This window comes from Rhipicephalus microplus, unplaced genomic scaffold (genome assembly GCF_043290135.1).
Source record: "Rhipicephalus microplus isolate Deutch F79 unplaced genomic scaffold, USDA_Rmic scaffold_257, whole genome shotgun sequence".
NCBI lineage: Eukaryota > Metazoa > Arthropoda > Arachnida > Ixodida > Ixodidae > Rhipicephalus > Rhipicephalus microplus.
Genome location: NW_027464828.1, coordinates 167501 through 182500, shown reverse-complemented (window position 1 = coordinate 182500; position 15000 = coordinate 167501). Strand labels below are relative to the sequence as shown.

At 61.7% G+C, this 15000-nt stretch overlaps 1 long non-coding RNA gene and 2 other non-coding genes across 3 annotated transcripts in view; 2 read left to right on the top strand and 1 right to left on the bottom strand.

Moving 5' to 3' along the window:
- Positions 1-15000, bottom strand: part of LOC142792872 (uncharacterized) — a 64811-nt gene that overhangs the window by 2315 nt on the left and 47496 nt on the right. The gene's annotated exons all lie outside the window — the stretch shown is intronic.
- LOC142792882 (small subunit ribosomal RNA) lies at positions 11355-13169 on the top strand. Its single transcript, XR_012891274.1, has one exon. It is a non-coding gene; the product is annotated as a small subunit ribosomal RNA (ribosomal RNA).
- The window catches only part of LOC142792876 (5.8S ribosomal RNA), a 153-nt gene continuing 41 nt past the window's right edge, over positions 14889-15000 (top strand). The window contains exon 1 of the ribosomal RNA XR_012891268.1: positions 14889-15000. This exon is cut by the window's right edge and continues 41 nt beyond it. This is a non-coding gene — a ribosomal RNA (5.8S ribosomal RNA).

Here is a 15000-nt window from a genome sequence, read left to right as displayed (position 1 = left end):
ACCGCGCCAAGTACGAAAGGAACGGCGCGCAGTAGGGGTTTAAAACAAAGCTGGTCCCAAAATCGCGCCAAGTACGAAAGGAACAGCGCGGTCGAGACTCGGAAGAAAAAGCTTTCAAAGTGTCGTAGCACGATGCACACTGCTGTTCGTGTGGAACAAACGTGACTACCGTGCTGTACGGTGGAGTTCTGTGCGCAAAAGCGGCGCGTGTGTTTCTAAGCACCACAGCGTTGTGTCAAAAAAGAGGTGCCTGAGAGAAACGCATGCGACTGCCGTGCTTTGCGGCATAGCACCGTGCGCAAAAACGGTGCGCATGCAAGAGGTGTCAGAGCTAGCGAACTTGTGCCACGAGCAACAGGTCACTAAAAGCCTATAGATGACGGTGTTGGAGGAAAAGAAAAATATCGAGAAAGCACTGCGGTGTGCCGTGCGTAGGGACGGGCGCGCGTGCCACATGCCGCCGAAATATGGGTGTCGGAGAAAACAGAGTGCCGCGCGTAACGAGGGGCGCGCGTGTTACAGAGAGATATGCCCAAACGCATGAAAGTGTACGCAGGTGTCCTAAGGCAGTTTTTTTTTTTTTTCCTCATTTTGATGTCGCCCCGGCTGACGCGGTTTTCGTTTTTCCGTGCCGCCCCGGCTGACGCAGTTTTTGCGCCGCCCCGGCTGACGCGGTTTTTGCGCCGCCCCGGCTGACGCGGTTTTCGCGCCGCCCCGGCTGACGCGGTTTTCGCGCCGCCCCGGCTGACGCGGTTTTTGCGTCGCCCCGGCTGACGCGGTTCGGACTTTGCACTTTTTGGCTCACCCCGGCTGGCGGCCCACTCACTCGATCGCCAGGTCTGTTTGCCCCGGTGGTTCCACCGCCAGGCTTAAGCGCGAACTTTTTTTGTTTGTTTTCTTTTGATTAAGCGCAAGCTTTTTTCTTTGTTTTCTTTTGATTAAGCGCGGGCTTTTTTCTTTGTTTTTTTTTTTTATTTCGCCCCGGCAGACGCGGTTTTTGCGCCGCCCCGGCTGACGCGGTTTTTGCCGCCCCGGCTGACGCAGTTCGGACTTAGCACTTTTCGGCTGTGCCTGGCTGGCGGCCCACTCACTCGATCGCCATGTCTGTTTGCCACAGTTTTCCCGGTGGTGCCGCACCCGGGCTCGCCCCGGCTGACGCAGTTTTCGCGCCGCCCCGGCTGACGCGGTTTCGTGCCGCCCCGGCAGACGCGGTTTTCGCGCCGCCCCGGCTGACGCGGTTTCGTGCCGCCCCGGCAGACGCAGTTCGGACTTAGCACTTTTCGGCTGTGCCTGGCTGGCGGCCCACTCACTCGATCGCCATGTCTGTTTGCCACAGTTTTCCCGGTGGTGCCGCACCCGGGCTCGCCCCGGCTGACGCAGTTTTCGCGCCGCCCCGGCTGACGCGGTTTCGTGCCGCCCCGGCAGACGCGGTTTTCGCGCCGCCCCGGCTGACGCGGTTTCGTGCCGCCCCGGCAGACGCAGTTCGGACTTAGCACTTTTCGGCTGTGCCTGGCTGGCGGCCCACTCACTCGATCGCCATGTCTGTTTGCCACAGTTTTCCCGGTGGTGCCGCACCCGGGCTCGCCCCGGCAGACGCGTTTTTTTTTTCTTTCGCCCCGGCTGACGCAGTTTTCGCGCCGCCCCGGCTGACGCGGTTTCGTGCCGCCCCGGCAGACGCGGTTTTTTGCGCCGCCCCGGCTGACGCGGTTTTTGCCGCCCCGGCTGACGCAGTTCGGACTTAGCACTTTTCGGCTGTGCCTGGCTGGCGGCCCACTCACTCGATCGCCATGTCTGTTTGCCACAGTTTTCCCGGTGGTGCCGCACCCGGGCTCGCCCCGGCTGACGCAGTTTTCGCGCCGCCCCGGCTGACGCGGTTTCGTGCCGCCCCGGCAGACGCGGTTTTCGCGCCGCCCCGGCTGACGCGGTTTCGTGCCGCCCCGGCAGACGCAGTTCGGACTTAGCACTTTTCGGCTGTGCCTGGCTGGCGGCCCACTCACTCGATCGCCATGTCTGTTTGCCACAGTTTTCCCGGTGGTGCCGCACCCGGGCTCGCCCCGGCTGACGCAGTTTTCGCGCCGCCCCGGCTGACGCGGTTTCGTGCCGCCCCGGCAGACGCGGTTTTCGCGCCGCCCCGGCTGACGCGGTTTCGTGCCGCCCCGGCAGACGCAGTTCGGACTTAGCACTTTTCGGCTGTGCCTGGCTGGCGGCCCACTCACTCAATCGCCATGTCTGTTTGCCACAGTTTTCCCGGTGGTGCCGCACCCGGGCTCGCCCCGGCTGACGCAGTTTTCGCGCCGCCCCGGCTGACGCGGTTTCGTGCCGCCCCGGCAGACGCGGTTTTCGCGCCGCCCCGGCTGACGCGGTTTCGTGCCGCCCCGGCAGACGCAGTTCGGACTTAGCACTTTTCGGCTGTGCCTGGCTGGCGGCCCACTCACTCGATCGCCATGTCTGTTTGCCACAGTTTTCCCGGTGGTGCCGCACCCGGGCTCGCCCCGGCAGACGCGTTTTTTTTTTCTTTCGCCCCGGCTGACGCAGTTTTCGCGCCGCCCCGGCTGACGCGGTTTCGTGCCGCCCCGGCAGACGCGGTTTTTTGCGCCGCCCCGGCTGACGCGGTTTTTGCCGCCCCGGCTGACGCAGTTCGGACTTAGCACTTTTCGGCTGTGCCTGGCTGGCGGCCCACTCACTCGATCGCCATGTCTGTTTGCCACAGTTTTCCCGGTGGTGCCGCACCCGGGCTCGCCCCGGCTGACGCAGTTTTCGCGCCGCCCCGGCTGACGCGATTTCGTGCCGCCCCGGCAGACGCGGTTTTCGCGCCGCCCCGGCTGACGCGGTTTCGTGCCGCCCCGGCAGACGCAGTTCGGACTTAGCACTTTTCGGCTGTGCCTGGCTGGCGGCCCACTCACTCGATCGCCATGTCTGTTTGCCACAGTTTTCCCGGTGGTGCCGCACCCGGGCTCGCCCCGGCTGACGCAGTTTTCGCGCCGCCCCGGCTGACGCGGTTTCGTGCCGCCCCGGCAGACGCGGTTTTCGCGCCGCCCCGGCTGACGCGGTTTCGTGCCGCCCCGGCAGACGCAGTTCGGACTTAGCACTTTTCGGCTGTGCCTGGCTGGCGGCCCACTCACTCGATCGCCATGTCTGTTTGCCACAGTTTTCCCGGTGGTGCCGCACCCGGGCTCGCCCCGGCAGACGCGTTTTTTTTTTTCTTTCGCCCCGGCTGACGCAGTTTTCGCGCCGCCCCGGCTGACGCGGTTTCGTGCCGCCCCGGCAGACGCGGTTTTTTTGCGCCGCCCCGGCTGACGCGGTTTTTGCCGCCCCGGCTGACGCAGTTCGGACTTGGCACTTTTTGGCTGAGCCTGGCTGGTGGCCCACTCACTCGATCGCCATGTCTGTTAGCCACAGTTTTCCCGGTGGTGCCGCACCCGGGCTCGCCCCGGCTGACGCAGTTTTCGCGCCGCCCCGGCAGACGCGGTTTTCGCGCCGCCCCGGCTGACGCGGTTTTTGCCGCCCCGGCTGACGCAGTTCGGACTTGGCACTTTTTGGGCTGAGCCTGGCTGGCGGCCCACTCACTCGATCGCCATGTCTGTTTGCCACAGTCTTCCCGGTGGTGCCGCACCCGGGCTCGCCCCGGCAGACGCGTTTTTTTTTTCTTTCGCCCCGGCAGACGTGGTTCCCCCCCCCCCCCTTTTCGCTCGCCCCGGCTGACGAGGTTTTCGCGCCGCCCCGGCTGACGCAGTTTTCGCGCCGCCCCGGCTGACGCGGTTTCGTGCCGCCCCGGCTGACGCGGTTTTCGCGCCGCCCCGGCTGACGCGGTTTTTGCGTCGCCCCGGCTGACACGGTTCGGACTTTGCACTTTTCGGCTGTGCCTGGCTGGCGGCCCACTCACTCGATCGCCATGTCTGTTTGCCACAGTTTTCCCGGTGGTGCCGCACCCGGGCTCGCCCCGGCTGACGCAGTTTTCGCGCCGCCCCGGCTGACGCGGTTTCGTGCCGCCCCGGCAGACGCGGTTTTCGCGCCGCCCCGGCTGACGCGGTTTCGTGCCGCCCCGGCAGACGCAGTTCGGACTTAGCACTTTTCGGCTGTGCCTGGCTGGCGGCCCACTCACTCGATCGCCATGTCTGTTTGCCACAGTTTTCCCGGTGGTGCCGCACCCGGGCTCGCCCCGGCAGACGCGTTTTTTTTTTTTCTTTCGCCCCGGCTGACGCAGTTTTCGCGCCGCCCCGGCTGACGCGGTTTCGTGCCGCCCCGGCAGACGCGGTTTTTTGCGCCGCCCCGGCTGACGCGGTTTTTGCCGCCCCGGCTGACGCAGTTCGGACTTAGCACTTTTCGGCTGTGCCTGGCTGGCGGCCCACTCACTCGATCGCCATGTCTGTTTGCCACAGTTTTCCCGGTGGTGCCGCACCCGGGCTCGCCCCGGCTGACGCAGTTTTCGCGCCGCCCCGGCTGACGCGGTTTCGTGCCGCCCCGGCAGACGCGGTTTTCGCGCCGCCCCGGCTGACGCGGTTTCGTGCCGCCCCGGCAGACGCAGTTCGGACTTAGCACTTTTCGGCTGTGCCTGGCTGGCGGCCCACTCACTCGATCGCCATGTCTGTTTGCCACAGTTTTCCCGGTGGTGCCGCACCCGGGCTCGCCCCGGCTGACGCAGTTTTCGCGCCGCCCCGGCTGACGCGGTTTCGTGCCGCCCCGGCAGACGCGGTTTTCGCGCCGCCCCGGCTGACGCGGTTTCGTGCCGCCCCGGCAGACGCAGTTCGGACTTAGCACTTTTCGGCTGTGCCTGGCTGGCGGCCCACTCACTCGATCGCCATGTCTGTTTGCCACAGTTTTCCCGGTGGTGCCGCACCCGGGCTCGCCCCGGCAGACGCGTTTTTTTTTTTCTTTCGCCCCGGCTGACGCAGTTTTCGCGCCGCCCCGGCTGACGCGGTTTCGTGCCGCCCCGGCAGACGCGGTTTTTTTGCGCCGCCCCGGCTGACGCGGTTTTTGCCGCCCCGGCTGATGCAGTTCGGACTTGGCACTTTTTGGCTGAGCCTGGCTGGTGGCCCACTCACTCGATCGCCATGTCTGTTAGCCACAGTTTTCCCGGTGGTGCCGCACCCGGGCTCGCCCCGGCTGACGCAGTTTTCGCGCCGCCCCGGCAGACGCGGTTTTCGCGCCGCCCCGGCTGACGCGGTTTTTGCCGCCCCGGCTGACGCAGTTCGGACTTGGCACTTTTTGGGCTGAGCCTGGCTGGCGGCCCACTCACTCGATCGCCATGTCTGTTTGCCACAGTCTTCCCGGTGGTGCCGCACCCGGGCTCGCCCCGGCAGACGCGTTTTTTTTTTCTTTCGCCCCGGCAGACGTGGTTCCCCCCCCCCCCTTTTCGCTCGCCCCGGCTGACGAGGTTTTCGCGCCGCCCCGGCTGACGCAGTTTTCGCGCCGCCCCGGCTGACGCGGTTTCGTGCCGCCCCGGCTGACGCGGTTTTCGCGCCGCCCCGGCTGACGCGGTTTTTGCGTCGCCCCGGCTGACACGGTTCGGACTTTGCACTTTTCGGCTGTGCCTGGCTGGCGGCCCACTCACTCGATCGCCATGTCTGTTTGCCACAGTTTTCCCGGTGGTGCCGCACCCGGGCTTGCCCCGGCAGACGCGTTTTTTTTTTTTCTTTTCGCCCCGGCTGACGCAGTTTTCGCCCCGCCCCGGCTGACGCGGTTTCGTGCCGCCCCGGCAGACGCGGTTTTTTGCGCCGCCCCGGCTGACGCGGTTTTTGCCGCCCCGGCTGACGCAGTTCGGACTTTGCACTTTTTGGCTGAGCCTGGCTGGCGGCCCACTCACTCGATCGCCATGTCTGTTTGCCACAGTTTTCCCGGTGGTGCCGCACCCGGGCTCGCCCCGGCAGACGCGTTTTTTTTTTTCCTTCGCCCCGGCAGACGTGGTTCCCCCCCCCCTCCGTCTTTCTTTTTGTTTTTTTTTTTCGCCGCGGCTGAAGTGGATTTTTCGGTGCCTCGACGCCCCGGTAGTCGCGGTTTTTCCGTTTCCGCACGGCCCCGGCTGACGCTGCTCGGTCACAGTCGCCTTTTGTGAGGATTGCAGACTTCTTGAGCGCGGGTGTTTTTTTTTTGTTGTTGTTGTTGTTTTATTACGCATTCGCTCCAGCAGACGCTGTTTAGACTTTTTGTTTCCTCTTTTATCCTGCGACGAGGTGACGAGGTTTATTCGGTGCCCCGCCGCCCCGGCTGAAGTGATTTTTCCTGTCCCGTGCCGCCCCGGCTGACGCGGTTGGGACTTCGCGTTTGTTCGGCCGCCACGGGTTTTGGCGCACTCGCTCGGTTGCTTGTTGTTGCCACTTGTTGCGAACCCAGGTTTCTTGAGCGAGCGCGGGCGTTTTTTCTTCCTTTCTTTCTTTGTTCTATGTGTTAGCGAATCGGCCTTTAATATCACACGAGGACTCACAACCAACAATTTTCAGTTTGAAGTGTAAAAAATCTGCAGGTGTTGACGTAACTGACTTGCCCCGTACCCTTGAGTACATCCATGAAGTTCTCGTAGTACTACTAAATCGCATTATTCCAAGTGGAGAAATTCCCATAAACTTGCAAACCTCTACACGAAAATCGGTGCGCGTGATAAAGTTGAAAATTATCGTCCGATATCAAATGTGCCTTCTATAACACAAATTCTAGGAAAAAAAAAAAAACACTTGTTCGCCGTTTTCTGCGCCGTGACTGGCAGCACTCCGGCGAAGCGAAACGGGGTCGATTCGAGCACGATATCGGCGTCTTTCGACGTGCTCGCCGGCGACCGTCGCACGAGTACGTCGCACGAGCGCGTCTGCCGGGGCGCCGTTTGCGAAGCCGACGCAAAAGTGGGAACCGCCGCTCGGATGATCGCCGCTTTCGGCAGAGTGAGTGTTGGCACTCCGGGGAAGCGAAACAGCGTGAATGCGCCCACGAAATCGGCGTATTTTGAAGTGCCCGCCGGCGACCGTCGCACGAGTACGGTAAACCGCGTCAGCCGGGGCGTAGTTCGGGACGCCGACGAAAAAGTGGGAAGCGCAACTCGGATCTTCGCCGTTTTTGCAGGAGTGAGTGGCGGCCCTCCTGCGAGACCAAGAAGCATCGATTCGTGCACGAATTCGGCGCCTTTCGACGTGATCGCCGGCGACCGTCGCTCGAGTAGGGCAAACCGCGTCTGCCGGGGCGGGCTTCGGGACGCCGATGCGAAAGTGGGAAACGCTGCTCGGATGTTCGCCGTTTTTGGCCGAGTGAGTGCTGGCACTCGGGCGAAGCCAAACGGGGCCGATTACGGCACGATATCGGCGTCTTTCGACGTGCCCGGCGGCGACCGTCGCACGAGTACGGTAAACCGCGTCAGCCCGGGCGGAGTTCGGGACGCCGATGCGAAAGTGGAGAACGCCGCTCGGATCTTCGCCGTTTTTGGAGGAGTGAGTGGCGGCACTCCGGAGAAGCCAAGGAGCGCCAATTAGCGCACGATATCGGCGTCTTTCGACGCGCTCGCCGGCGACCGTCGAACGAGTAGGGCAAACCGCGTCTGCCGGGGCGGGGTTTACGACGCCGACGCAAAAGTGGGAACCGCCGCTCGGATGTTGGCCGTTTTTGGCAGAGTGAGTGCTGGCACACCGGCGACGCGAAAGAGCGCGAAAGCGCCCACGAAAGTGGCGTATTTGGACGTGCTTGACGGCGACCGCTGCAGGAGTACGAAAAACCACGTCAGCCGGGGCGAGCGACCCACGGCGGTCTGGGTGCTTATCGCTGCTATTATAGGGGCACCCCGGCAGACGCAGAAAAAAAAAATTTTTTTTCGACCTTCTTTTTTGCTGGTCGAGCTCGGGTAACCCAGGTCGCAATGGGAGCCGCGCACGAAAGCGGCGTCGCGAGACGCGTTCGCGGTCGCTAGTCGCACGAGCTCGGCAACCGCGTCAGCCGGCGCGGAGTTCGGGATGCCGACGGCTAAGTGGGTACCGCTGCTCGGATGTTCGCCGTTTTTGGCCGAGTGAGTGCTGGCACTCCGGCGAAGCGAAACGGGGCCGATTCGGGCACGATATCGGCGTATTTCGACGTGCTCGCCGGCGACCGTCGCACGAGTACGGCAAAGCGCGTCTGCCGGGGCGAGGTTTGCGATGCCGACGAAAAAGTGGGAAGCGCCGCTCGGATCTTCGCCGTTTTTGCAGGAGTGAGTGGCGGCCCTCCTGCGAGACCAAGAAGCATCGACTCGCGCACGATATCGGTGTCTTTCGACGTGCCCGCCGGCCACCGCCGCACGAGTACGGCAAACCGCGTATGCCGGGGCGGGGTTGGCGACGCCGACGCAAAAGTGGGAACCGCCACTAGGATGTTCGCCGTTTTTGGCAGAGTGAGTGCTGGCACACCGGCGACGCGAAAGAGCGCGAAAGCGCCCACGAAAGTGGCGTATTTGGACGTGCTTGACGGCGACCGCTGCAGGAGTACGAAAAACCACGTCAGCCGGGGCGAGCGACCCACGGCGGTCTGGGTGCTTATCGCTGCTATTATAGGGGCACCCCGGCAGACGCAGAAAAAAAAAATTTTTTTTCGACCTTCTTTTTTGCTGGTCGAGCTCGGGTAACCCAGGTCGCAATGGGAGCCGCGCACGAAAGCGGCGTCGCGAGACGCGTTCGCGGTCGCTAGTCGCACGAGCTCGGCAACCGCGTCAGCCGGCGCGGAGTTCGGGATGCCGACGGCTAAGTGGGTACCGCTGCTCGGATGTTCGCCGTTTTTGGCCGAGTGAGTGCTGGCACTCCGGCGAAGCGAAACGGGGCCGATTCGGGCACGATATCGGCGTATTTCGACGTGCTCGCCGGCGACCGTCGCACGAGTACGGCAAAGCGCGTCTGCCGGGGCGAGGTTTGCGATGCCGACGAAAAAGTGGGAAGCGCCGCTCGGATCTTCGCCGTTTTTGCAGGAGTGAGTGGCGGCCCTCCTGCGAGACCAAGAAGCATCGACTCGCGCACGATATCGGTGTCTTTCGACGTGCCCGCCGGCCACCGCCGCACGAGTACGGCAAACCGCGTATGCCGGGGCGGGGTTGGCGACGCCGACGCAAAAGTGGGAACCGCCACTAGGATGTTCGCCGTTTTTGGCAGAGTGAGTGCTGGCACTCCGGCGAAGCGAAAGAGCGCGAATGCGCCCACGAAAGTGGCGTGTTTGGACGTGCTTGACGACGACCACCGCAGGAAAACGAAAAACCACGTCAGCCGGGGCGAGCGACCCATGGCGGTCTGGGTGCTTATCGCTGCTATTATAGGGGCACCCCGGCAGACGCAAAAAAAAAAAAAATTTTTTTTCGACATTCTTTCTTGCTCGTCGACCTCGGGTGACCCAGGTCGCAGTGGGAGCCGCGCACGAAAGCGGCGTCGCGAGACGGCTTCGCGGTCGCTAGTCGCACGAGCTCGGCAACCGCGTCTGCCGGGGCGGAGTTCGGGACGCCGACGGCTAAGTGGGAACCGCCGCTCGGATGTTCGCCGTTTGTGGCCGAGTGAGTGCTGGCACTCCGGCGAAGCCAAACGGGGCCGATTCCGGCACGATATCGGCGTCTTTCTACGTGCTCGCCGGCGACCGTCGCACGAGTACGGCAAAGTGCGTCTGCCGGGGCGGGGTTTGCGACGCGTACGCAATAGTGAGAACCGTCGCTCGGATGTTCGTCGTCTTTCGCCGAGCCAGTGCTGGCACTCCGGCGAAGCCGAACGGAGCCGATTCGGGCACGATATCGGCGTCTTTCCACGTGCTCGCCGGCGACCGTCGCACGAGTACGGTAAACCGCGTCAGCCGGGGCGGAGTTCGGGACGCCGATGCGAAAGTGGGAAGCGCCGCTCGGATCTTCGCCGTTTTTGGAGGAGTCAGTGGCGGCACTCCGGTGAAGCCAAGGTGCGCCAATTCGCGCACGATATCGGCGTCTTTCGACGTGCCCGCCGGCCACCGTCGCACGAGTACGGCAAACCTCGTCTGCCGGGGCGGGGTTTGCGACGCCGACGCAAAAGTGGGAACCGCCGCTCGGATGTTCGCCGTTTTTGGCAGAGTGAGTGCTGGCACTCCGGCGAAGCGAAAGAGCGTGAATGCGCCCACGAAAGTAGCGTATTTGGACGTGCTTGACGGCGACCGCCGCAGGAGTACGAAAAACCACGTCAGCCGGGGCGAGCGACCCACGGCGGTCTGGGTGCTTATCGCTGCTATTATAGGGGCACCCCGGCAGACGCAGAAAGAAAAAAAAAAAAAATGGGGACATGGCGTGCGTCACCGTGCGGCTTCGCAGCGTTGCCGAAGTCGCCGAGCCCTTCGACTGAGCCGAACGGCGGACAGGGAACGTTGGTCGGCCGTTCTAACCTGTCGGTGCCACGCCGAGACGTCGTTAAGGAAAACCGCGTCGTGGGCCTCTACGACGCCGTCGAGTCGTTGTACGTTTGGTGTCCAGCGTGTCGGCGGCGAGTAGCGGACACGTCGTTCACGACTTCGGTCTTTCGCAGTCGACGCGAACTTGCGGAGAGTCGTGGTGCCTCACGTTTTCGGCAGAAACCGCGGCGGAATTTTCCCGTGCGTGCGCGCACGACCTCGGTGCTGTGCCGTCAGCGTAGTGTTGCACAAACTCGTGGCCTACCCAAGGTGCGGTACGTTTGCGGCCGTATCCTCGGTGGGAATTTCGTGAGTAGGGTCGCAAATTCTACGACCTCGGCGGGTTTGAGAGCGACGTAGACTTGTGGCACGCTCAACGTGCCACACGTTTCGGGGCACACCCGCGGTGAAATTTTCTCGAGTACGCTCGTATTAGTGCCCAAGGAGGTCTGGGTACTTATCGCTGCTATTATGTGGGGGTTCTCGTGAGCGGCGTACGCGAAAGCGACCGGGTGTCTGATATGCGGCGGGCTTCGGCCTCGTCAAGCGTGTCCTCGGGTCTGCTCCAGGGGAATCCACGGCAGTCGTCTGCAGCCTCATCCGCTTGATGCGTTAGGGGCTGGTTGTCGGACGGTGCCGTTTTACCACGATATCGAGGTGTGTTCCGTGTCGTCCTCGGGCGATTCAGATGCGAAAGCGCCGAAGACGCGGGCGTGACCCGTCGTCTGGCGGCTTTGCAGTCTCGGCTCCGTTGCTAGTTCCGGCCGGTCCACCGACAGTGCAGCGGGCTTGGGCAACCCGCACGGCGCGACCGAGTCGATGCAACGAAAAAGAGCGAGCATGAACGTGCTTCTTGCCGCACGGCTCCCACTCGTCTTTCGGGAAGGTTGTGCCGTAGCGAGCTCGAACGCCGTCATCTCGGAGTGCAAAATAAGCGTGTTGGGGCGCCTGAAGGTGGCCTCCGCCGCACACAGACTGCGTCCGGCCCGCCGAAGGCGAGGACGGACGCGCAGTCGAACGATTACCTGGTTGATCCTGCCAGTAATCATATGCTTGTCTCAAAGATTAAGCCATGCATGTCTAAGTACATGCCGAAATAAGGCGAAACCGCGAATGGCTCATTAAATCAGTTATGGTTCCTTAGATCGTTTCTTCCTACTTGGATAACTGTGGCAATTCTAGAGCTAATACATGCAGTGAGCCTGGAGCCCTTTGGGTAACGGGTGCTTTTATTAGACCAAGATCGATCGGGTTTCGGCCCGTATTGTGTGGTGACTCTGGATAACTTTGTGCTGATCGCATGGCCACGAGCCGGCGACGTTTCTTTCAAGTGTCTGCCTTATCAACTTTCGATGGTAGGTTACTTGCTTACCATGGTTGTTACGGGTAACGGAGAATCAGGGTTCGATTCCGGAGAGGGAGCCTGAGAAACGGCTACCACATCCAAGGAAGGCAGCAGGCGCGCAAATTACCCACTCCCGGCACGGGGAGGTAGTGACGAAAAATAACAATACGGGACTCTTTTGAGGCCCCGTAATTGAAATGAGTACACTCTAAATCCTTTAACGAGGATCAATTGGAGGGCAAGTCTGGTGCCAGCAGCCGCGGTAATTCCAGCTCCAATAGCGTATACTAAAGCTGCTGCGGTTAAAAAGCTCGTAGTTGGATCTCAGTTCCAGACGAGTAGTGCATCTACCCGATGCGACGGCTCGGACTGAACATCATGCCGGTTCTTTCTTGGTGCACTTCATTGTGTGCCTCGAGATGGCCGGTGCTTTTACTTTGAAAAAATTAGAGTGCTCAACGCAGGCGAGTCGCCTGAATAAACTTGCATGGAATAATAGAACAAGACCTCGTTTCTGTTCTGTTGGTTTTTGGAATACGAGGTAATGATTAAGAGGGACGGACGGGGGCATTCGTATTGCGGCGCTAGAGGTGAAATTCTTGGACCGTCGCAAGACGAACTACTGCGAAAGCATTTGCCAAGAATGTTTTCATTGATCAAGAACGAAAGTCAGAGGTTCGAAGGCGATCAGATACCGCCCTAGTTCTGACCATAAACGATGCCAACCAGCGATCCGCCTGAGTTACTCAAATGACTCGGCGGGCAGCTTCCGGGAAACCAAAGTATTTGGGTTCCGGGGGAAGTATGGTTGCAAAGCTGAAACTTAAAGGAATTGACGGAAGGGCACCACCAGGAGTGGAGCCTGCGGCTTAATTTGACTCAACACGGGAAAACTTACCCGGCCCGGACACTGGGAGGATTGACAGATTGAGAGCTCTTTCTTGATTCGGTGGATGGTGGTGCATGGCCGTTCTTAGTTGGTGGAGCGATTTGTCTGGTTAATTCCGATAACGAACGAGACTCTAGCCTATTAAATAGGTGCGGGGTTCCCAGCACCTTACAACCTTCTTAGAGGGACAAGCGGCTCCTAGCCGCACGAAACAGAGCAATAACAGGTCTGTGATGCCCTTAGATGTCCGGGGCCGCACGCGCGCTACACTGAAGGAAGCAGCGTGTCTTTATCCCTGTCTGAAAAGACTGGGTAACCCGTGGAACTTCTTTCGTGATTGGGATAGGGGCTTGCAATTGTTCCCCTTGAACGAGGAATTCCCAGTAAGCGCGAGTCATAAGCTCGCGTTGATTACGTCCCTGCCCTTTGTACACACCGCCCGTCGCTACTACCGATTGAATGATTTAGTGAGGTCTTCGGACCGATGTCCGGCGCGGCCTTTCGGTTGCGCCGGTCTGTTGGAAAGATGACCAAACTTGATCATTTAGAGGAAGTAAAAGTCGTAACAAGGTTTCCGTAGGTGAACCTGCGGAAGGATCATTAACGGATTGTGAAGGGTGAGCGCCTCAGCTGCGTCTGCGCCCGACACTTTCTGCCGCTGACCCCGTTTGGACGCGGGGTCGGCTTTTCCCCACGGGGCTGCCTGAATGTGGAGCGGCACCCCGTGACAAATTGTTGCGCCCAGCGGACGCCAACACCGCGACCTTGGACGGTCGGCCAGGTGGCGGACGCGGGTACAAACGGCGCAACGCACTCATAGGTCGGCTTTCGACCCGCCACTGCACCGTGGCTCGAAGCGCTCGAAATGCGCGACCCGACCGCTGCGGGACCGCCTAGTACTGTAAACAGGAGCGGCGGAGCGCGAACGGCGAGTCGTGGTTACGTCGGTAGAAGGCGAGGCTGCGCGTTCCCGAAACGCCAGCCGAGTGCCCTCCCGACCGTTCGAGCGTGCAAGAACGAGACCCGACAATCGCGCGGCGACTGCCAAGTACGAGAGGAACGGCACAAGCGTCGGCGGTCGGTCAAGGAACTGGCGATGTGACGGGTCCGCTGTGCACCAGTGCATACCGTCCCGCCGTCCGCGGCAAGCGCCTCCGCGTCCTCGGGTGACGGAGGCTGCCGGTCGGTTCTTGCAGGCGAGGGATCTCGCTGGCACCGGTTCGCGTTGACGCGCGGCCGGTCATGGCACGGCGATGCGACGGCCGAGGTGCGCAGTACTCGATGGAGGAACCGCACGCTCCGATGACCGTCCCGCCCTCCGCGGCGTATGCGTACCGACCGTAATGGTTGCAGCAGCGCCGGCCGGCTTTTGAATTCGCCACACGAAACACGGTGCGAGATCGCGGTTAGGGGAGCGTCGACGTTGCCAGGCGTTTTGCTTGCTGCCGAGGGAAAGGCGGCACGGCCACGTCGCGCTCGTCGCGATTAGCGGGTCTGCGCGCTTTGGGAAGGTGCCGCAACGACTTGCCGAAAGAGGAAGCACGGAAGAACGAGGGACTTGGACGTCCCGACAATTGAACGCACTTGCGGCCAGGCCCTTGCTGGCTTCGTTCTTCCGCCTCGAGTAGGCTCGTACGCGGCTCCGGCGCCGAAAGTGGTCCTTGGCACCGACTTCGGTGGACGTGGGAAGTGCCGCGCAAGTACGGCGCGCCTGGCTCCACCTGTTGGCTAAAGTAGGCAGCCGGATCGGCATTTTGGTGTGCGGTGGCAAACCGTGGATGCGAAAAAAGCTTGTGCGATTTCGTGGAACAAAAAGCGGGGGTCCCCCTTTTTATGCGGAGGAGACCGACCCGCCTGCCGTGGTGAACCGCGACGCCACGGTAAAAACGGGAGAGGCTTGTCGATGGGACCGTGCATCCCGCGCTCCACGGAGGCCGGGAGGCGGCCGCCCGAGGAAATGTGTAGCCGTCGAGGCCCGCATCTGCGTGCACTCTTATCCAAATGGGTGTACCGCAGGCATTTTCTGGTTAGGCGGGCCAATGAGAGCGAGCACACAACGATACCTACGGGTCCGGCTTGGAGAACCGGCTTCGACGCCTCCCGAGTATTTATAGAGGGGTGGACCACGAAAGCACTCGCAAGTAGCGAAAGCGAAACGCCGTCCGAAACACACCGTTTGCTCGATTTGCGGCAGCCGAAAAAGGCGCGGCAGAGTTTTGGAGTCCAAGCGTGCGCTGAAAAGCGCCCTTCTTGGCCACTGTTTGGCCGAGTGCCAGAAACGTTTGGTTTTGACTGTACGGAATTGAACAAACACTTTTTCACGACTCTAAGCGGTGGATCACTCGGTTCTCGGGTCGATGAAGAACGCAGCCAGCTGCGAGACTTGGTGTGAATTGCAGGACACACTGAGCACTGATTCTTTGAACGCACATTG